Source organism: Camponotus vicinus, unplaced genomic scaffold, assembly GCF_025532165.1.
Source record: "Camponotus vicinus isolate PSW18456_S1 unplaced genomic scaffold, iyCamVici1.0 SCAF_2, whole genome shotgun sequence".
Lineage (NCBI taxonomy): Eukaryota > Metazoa > Arthropoda > Insecta > Hymenoptera > Formicidae > Camponotus > Camponotus vicinus.
The window spans coordinates 2505560-2512597 of NW_028141956.1; the positions used below are offsets into that span (position 1 = coordinate 2505560).

At 29.0% G+C, this 7038-nt stretch overlaps 2 long non-coding RNA genes across 5 annotated transcripts; one reads left to right on the forward strand and one right to left on the reverse strand.

Moving 5' to 3' along the window:
* Positions 1-602: 602 nt before the first annotated feature.
* Positions 603-2449, reverse strand: LOC145966582 (uncharacterized). 2 transcript variants are annotated; one of them, XR_014437075.1, is made up of 3 exons: positions 2189-2449; positions 1737-2001; positions 603-1151 (listed from the first exon to the last, which is right to left on the reverse strand). It is a non-coding gene; the product is annotated as an uncharacterized LOC145966582 (long non-coding RNA). The 2 variants fall into 2 exon arrangements; XR_014437076.1 differs by lacking the exon at positions 2189-2449 and adding an exon at positions 2077-2171.
* Positions 2123-5889, forward strand: LOC145966583 (uncharacterized). 3 transcript variants are annotated; one of them, XR_014437078.1, is made up of 3 exons: positions 2123-2321; positions 5014-5143; positions 5219-5889. It is a non-coding gene; the product is annotated as an uncharacterized LOC145966583 (long non-coding RNA). The 3 variants fall into 3 exon arrangements; XR_014437079.1 differs by having other exon boundaries at positions 5020-5143; XR_014437077.1 differs by having other exon boundaries at positions 5035-5143.
* Positions 5890-7038: the final 1149 nt, after the last annotated feature.

Here is a 7038-nt window from a genome sequence, read left to right on the forward strand (position 1 = left end):
TCATTGAGCATTATTCAGCAATGTTTAATGAGATTTCTAATTCGGTCGAATTATAAATCTAAAATCGCGATATCGCGAGAAGATGCGACGAATAATCCGCGATATACTGAAAACTAACAACGCGGTATGTGTTTAGGATACTTAGCTTCCCCTTTAGGATAAACCTTCCAGGTACTAAGCCCTTCATCAACGTCAAAGTGTATCCGTTGAAAGGAATAATTATATATAATTAATAATATATAATTTTGTATATAAAATAATACAATTTTATATATTATTTATATTACACACACACACACATTCTCTCTCTCTCTCTCTCTCTCTCTCTCTCTCTCTCTCTCTCTCTCTCTCTCTCTCTCTCTCTTGTATTTCTTCGAAGAAAGATTTGAATATGTTTCAAAAAAACAAACATCGATTTTAATTAACTCCATTTTACGCTGTTATTTAGAGAAATATTTTCTTAATTATAATATGAATCATAAGAGATATTATACACTATATGTATATAATATAAATGACATTACATGTAATAAATGCGAAATAGTTGAAATAATTATAATATTCAGCGTTATAAATTAATTATTATAGTTATTTGACCAGTACTTACTATGCAAAATTATATTCGAATACAAGAAATGTATATAAGAATTGTTAAGGAAATAATTATCGCTCGTAAATATAATATGTCACAACAGAATGATAATATAATTATTATTTTCTATCGTTTCGATTTTTATTTTGAATAAGTTGCACGAAATATCCATTTTAAAATTTATTGTGAATAGCTCTAAGTTTTAATATTTTTTCTTTAAATAGATGTTTAATTTAAAAAGGCATAACTTGTGCTCCAAAAATTTATAAACAGAATGGAAAACCGATTACAATCTTGAGTTTTGAAGTATTCAAAAATCAGTTTATGCAAAAGAGCACGAAATTACGGGCGTCAGAATTGCATCTGCTGATTCAATAGTGAAAACTTCAAAAACGAAAAAAACATGCGACACGTAACTTTGAATGTTTGGGGAACCGTTCTACTTGAGAGAACGAAGGTACAGGTCGTAAGTTGGATTTTGCGATTTGCGATCATCTCGTAGCAAGTTTCAAGCGATGAATTTCGCGATGATTTTCTTATCTCTTCACCATTGTTATCCCTGGAAAGAGAAAAGCAAATGTTGAGCGAATGGTGTTCAATCGAAAGCGATCACATATTGATATCGGCTTCAAATATATAAAAGAAAGTATTTTAGAAAAAAGAAATATTTGACAATCAATATTTTCCTTTCCTATATAATATTAATTTAATTATAATTAAATTATGTTTATACATTTGTGATTTTCTTTATTATTGTATTAATTATTGTGTTAATTAATTATTAATAATTTCTTCTTTTAATATTTGAAAACCTATACTTTCTTTCTTATCTAATTTTATTCTTTTATTTATTGTTTAATATACATACATTTGTTTATGTATTTATTAGCGACATTATATACATATATAAATATTTGTAGTTACATCTATATAATAATTGTTATACTATTATTAATTAATGTTTATATATTACTTATATAAATCTATCTATGTATATAATAAAAAAGTATTCCTATGTTTCTAAACATGTTTCTATGTTTCTCAACGTGCGACGTGGATCCGTTTTTATTTATAATATAAATCAAATTTCCCCATCTATTACACATTTTTCTTATTATATAAATCGTATTTTACTTTTACTTACATTTTTTTATCTGTTGCAAAAGACAATTGTCGCGCAAAAACTGGTCTTACTTCTTGAAGGAGTTGGAGTGGACAGACGCGAGATGGGAAAAGAAGAAGCGAATTCTCGTTTCAGCTGCAACTGCAAGCCTATATAGGAGTACGAAGAAATATATTTCAATCCTCTTCTATCGCTTCGACCTTGTCTTCTTTTTTCCTTTCGAGTCTTCCATATCGAATCTTTCCTCTCTCTCTCTTTTGTGCAACAACTCCCTGAATCTATTTATCTAAAAGAACCTTTATATTACCTTTATGTAATATTTGTAATAATCGCACATTTTATGTAATAAGCATCACGTAACAATCAATGTATTGCACATAACATTATAGCCTTCTCTAGAAAAGATATGTTATTGACATTATTACAGCTTTTCCGCGATGATTGATCGTCAATAGTAATTCGCTGTGACTTACTTCATTCGTGTCGTCTGCGGCTGTCAAACTATCAATTTTCAATTAATTAGTGACAGTTCTTAATTTTAAGAAAAAAAGTTAATGAAAACGAAGAAGAAAAAAAGAGAAGAGAAAAGGAGGTTAATAGAGAAAGGTACATACATAAAATGTATAGAGATATGTAAGTGTAGATATGTATATATGTATGTATATATCTGTATGTATGTACAGAGAAAGAGAGAGAGAGAGAGAGAGAAGATAGAAAGAGAAAAAGAGAAAAGAATAAAATAAAGAAAAAGGAGAGGATGAAATTAAGAGAAAATGAAATGTCTGTTTCTTTCCTTCGTTGGAAATATGTAATCGATGAAAAACAAATGACAAAATTTAAAATAATGATATCTAATATTCGATATGTATTCACAGTAAAGATAATTTAATAAGAAATAAGAATATATGATGTTGATTGATTGTTGGTTATCAGATTCGTGTGACATTTTGACAGTTTTAAATATTACATTAATATTATTTATGTTATTTAATTTTATTAATATTATTTAATATTATTAAATTTATAATTACAATATTAAATATATATTACAATATATATCAAACTTTTTAAACCTTTCAATATTTTAATTAATATTATAATTAATTTATATTATAATTAATATTCTTTTAAATATTTTATTTAAAATTAAAGAAAAGACAAAGAATAGGCGAAAGAAAGAGTTAGATAGAAAGATCTTATTTTGATTTTATTTAATATTCGGAAAGATGAATGGCGCGCGCAATGTTATGTTTTAATTACTGCAAAAATTGTCTGCTTGTTTTTAATTTTTTTTATATAATTATTCGTAACATTCATGGTTAAAAGTTGTATTTTGCGTGTTATGACTTGAAAGGGGGGAAAAGGGGTTGAAAAATTATATCTTGAAAGTTGTTGCACATAAAGCTTCTATAAATATTCAAGATATTTAAACTATTTATGTATACTCTTAGGGGATGATCGTGAAGTATTAATAAAATATACCTCTTTTTCCATCGCCCTTTTTCTACTCTTTGAAAGAATCATTGCCCTTTCACCTTCCATGACCTCCGAACTTGGAAAGCCGAGCTCCAGCTTGATTGGATTTTCATCCGATCGTTTTTATGAAACATTCGTCTTGTTCTTCTTGGGGGACGGTTGCTGCGCCAAGAAAGGGGTTGTCAGCCTCGTCACGTGTATCTACCGATCGCGCTGGGACGAGTAGAATTTCAATGAGTGGATAGTCATAAAATTTTATGTCTCCGCGGAATCCTTATTAAAATCGAGGAGGGAGAAAAGCCTGGCGCCTCTCGCCAAAAGTAATTAAATATGGTTTTTCAGCGGCTCTTTGCAGTCTGCGAGAGCTTTGAGATCCGCTTGTCCCGCATTCTGCATAGAACTTTATTACCAAGAATAAGCGTAACAATTTTTCTCTTTCGTTCTCCGTTTCTTTGTTTCTCGGTTTCTTTAAATAATACAATTACAGTTACGAAATTACGTATGTTTAAATTGTCAAGCAATTAATTATTAATTTCAATTAGTTTGAATTCAAGTTATTTTTATTTAAAATTGTTATACTATTATATCTAAAAAATTATCTAAATGTGTGTTTTTGTATTCTAATATATTTTTTTAAATTTATAAAAATATTTATATAAAGAAAAGTTCTTAAATTATATTTTAAATAATTACATCAAGAGTTTCGTGATATACACACATACATTGACAGCAAACTAATATAATGGTACTTTGTATGTTACACATGCGTACTCCGGAAATGTCGTGAATTATTGCACATTTGCATCAAGAAGGAGGCTGCGTCTATACATGTACAAACAATAAGTGGGTCGTATCTACGAACGTTGAATAACCTAATTTAATGAACGCAGTATAATTCGCAGACACTATGTATCAACAATTAGCATAGGTATAATAAATACATAAACATAATAGATGAAAACGTGAATATATTTAAATACGATATATGAAAATGTTAATCGAAAGTTAACTCGATTATCTTTAAATTTTTTTCAAAAGTAAATTTAATTAAGGTTAATTACTTTACATCTTAGAGAAAAATCTTCAATGGCCAAGATATCTCTTTTGTACAAGACAAAGTTATTTTTTCATTAATAACTTTTTTGATTTTTACTGTTAAAGGGAATGTATTAGAATCGATGTGGGTCTTTTAAAAAGTCTATTTCTTTTAAGAATTTTCAATTTCTCAACAAGTATTATACTTTATTAAAAATAATTTGAACTTGACTTATTTAATTACAAATCTAGTTGTTTGTTTATTTGCTAAATTGTATTGAGTGCTTGAAATTCACAAAAAGTTTTTTTCTCATAATTTTCTTGAGCAAATTACACAATTTAAGCGGTAGTATAATAGTAAAACATTTTTTTCAGTAACTATATTGATTTTTACTTTACATGCATGTATGTTTCTAAGTCTGTTTTATTTTTCTTGTGTTTTCCTTGTTCATGATCGTTATCATATTTTTAGAGTTATCAATGTATGTATCAATTTTCGATCAATTTCGTAAATCTTTATTTTTATTTACTCTTAAAGTATGCTCAAAACTGTGGAACAATATTAAACAATGCAATATAACACACTCTCTAGTAAATACGTGTGAAAATAAATGTTTATTTTAGACCTTTAGCTACATCGACTAAAGTCCAAAACTAAAATGTATGTTAGTTTTAGTTTCTCATTTTCCCTCTTTCTCTCTCTTCTTGCTTCTCACATATATAATAAATTTTAATAATTTTATTAAATATCTTTTTCTCCTCCTCTCTTTTTCTCTGTGCATCTGAGGAGAAGAATTTTGCTGTGAAGGGGTTAATGTCGCGCGTAGCGGAATGCCGCCGTTATGTAAGATCGTGTACCCAAGGTAGACCGCAATGTCTGCGGGGAGAGGGGCACAATGGTTGCGGGACACACGGAGGTAAGAGTACACTGCGGCTGTCCCTACGAAAGACGGGGAAGAAACGACGTTAACAAGTCCCGGTTAATAATGCAGCAGCGAGACGAGCAGGCGCTATGGCCTTATGGCAAAGTACACAGATAGCTGCCGACGCCATCGTGACCGTCGTCGCCGTCTTGGTCGTCGTCGCGTACCGTCTTCAGGAAATTGAGAATCTCTCGGGTCAACGAAGCAAGAACGAGCGGAGGCAGCACGAGGTAGATCCGCATGAAAGGCTAATAAGTCAACGCCGCGATTTATCGTGCCGCTCGCGCTTATTTTCCCTCTCGGGCTCGGATTAATTAAATAATCGTCCCCGTTTTATTATCCCGGCTACGACGGAGCCTCGCCCTGATGTCGCGTGACGTCGACAAAGATCGACATCCGTTGCGTCAGATACATAGCACGAGCTGCCCTTTGAGCGCGTTTGTGTGTCACACGGCCTGTGAAGATTATTTTCGGAACGCAGAAGGGAGCCCTTGGGAATGATAAAAAAACCTAAGGGCACGTTAATTTAAGGGAACGTCATCAGGGAAAAGATCGTGCTGTCGTAAAAACTTAGAATAGAATAGAATGGAAGGATGTAAGAATTAAAATTGTTGAGCAGAAAATTAAATCACGCAGTTCTCTTCTGCACATACTCTATCAATTCTTCAATACTAGATCAACCAAATGTCGAAATGATGGATTTCAGATTTTTTAAGTTATAGAAATTATTAAAATGCTTTTGCCGGAATGTATGTTGACTTTTGTTGAGATAATGAAATAATTATATATATACATGCCAATTTTTTTACCAACTATTTAATTTAGAAGTTTTATATATATTAAAAATACCTAAATATAATACATTAAAAAGATGGACTTAATAATCATCAAATTTTGGAAACTTGATAACATGCGATCGTTAGTATGAACAAAACGACATATGACAAAATAAAAATTATTTTTTGTAGAATATAGGACGAAAATTTTCAGAGAAATATTATAGTATATATTTTTTATAAATAAACTAAACCGATATCATCCCCGCGACTTGTTTGCGACAAATATCAGTTGACGTAGTATTACGATAATAATATAAGAAAATCACATTTTCGTTGTTGGTCTGCTTTTGTTGTTAGTTGTTTCGTTGTTGTCCGCTGAAACTTATCCGATAAGCGCTCAATATGTTAAAAGATATATTTATTTTTAAGAGAAGAGTACATATTCTTTAGTACAAAATTATTTTATTCATCTAATTCGAAAATTTTATTTTGATAACTTTATAAAATATAGTGATTATTGAAAATATATATGTCTTTGCAAAATATATTTGTATCTTTTTGTTTCTTATGTGATAGAATTCGCGATAATTAAATCGATAAAAAGATTTCTGAGGAACGTTAAATTACTGGAAATAATATATAAATTTAATAATATATAAAGTATAATATATAAGTATCCTGAATAGTGTTTTATTTCAATAACAAAAATAATAAGTGTGAAATATTAAAAACTTTCATAACTAAAAGCTATTTAAAAAATGTCAAATAATAACAAATAAAATATTTTTTCAAATACTAATCAAATTGACGGATGTGGTAGAACTAATAAGTATACATTCAACGTTTGTTCTAGTATTAGTATTGACTTTATTATTATTAATAAATAACAATCAATATTTCATTGATAATATTTTATATATATATAAATAAAATATTATCAATGAAATATTGATTGTTATTTATTAATATATATATATATATATATATATATATATATATATATAGAAAGAGAGAGAGAGAGAAAGAGAAAGTAAAAAAAATTAGATCAACAAACATTGAAGGAAAATAGGTGATTCTAAAACAAACATTCTTTTGTTAATAATAATTTGC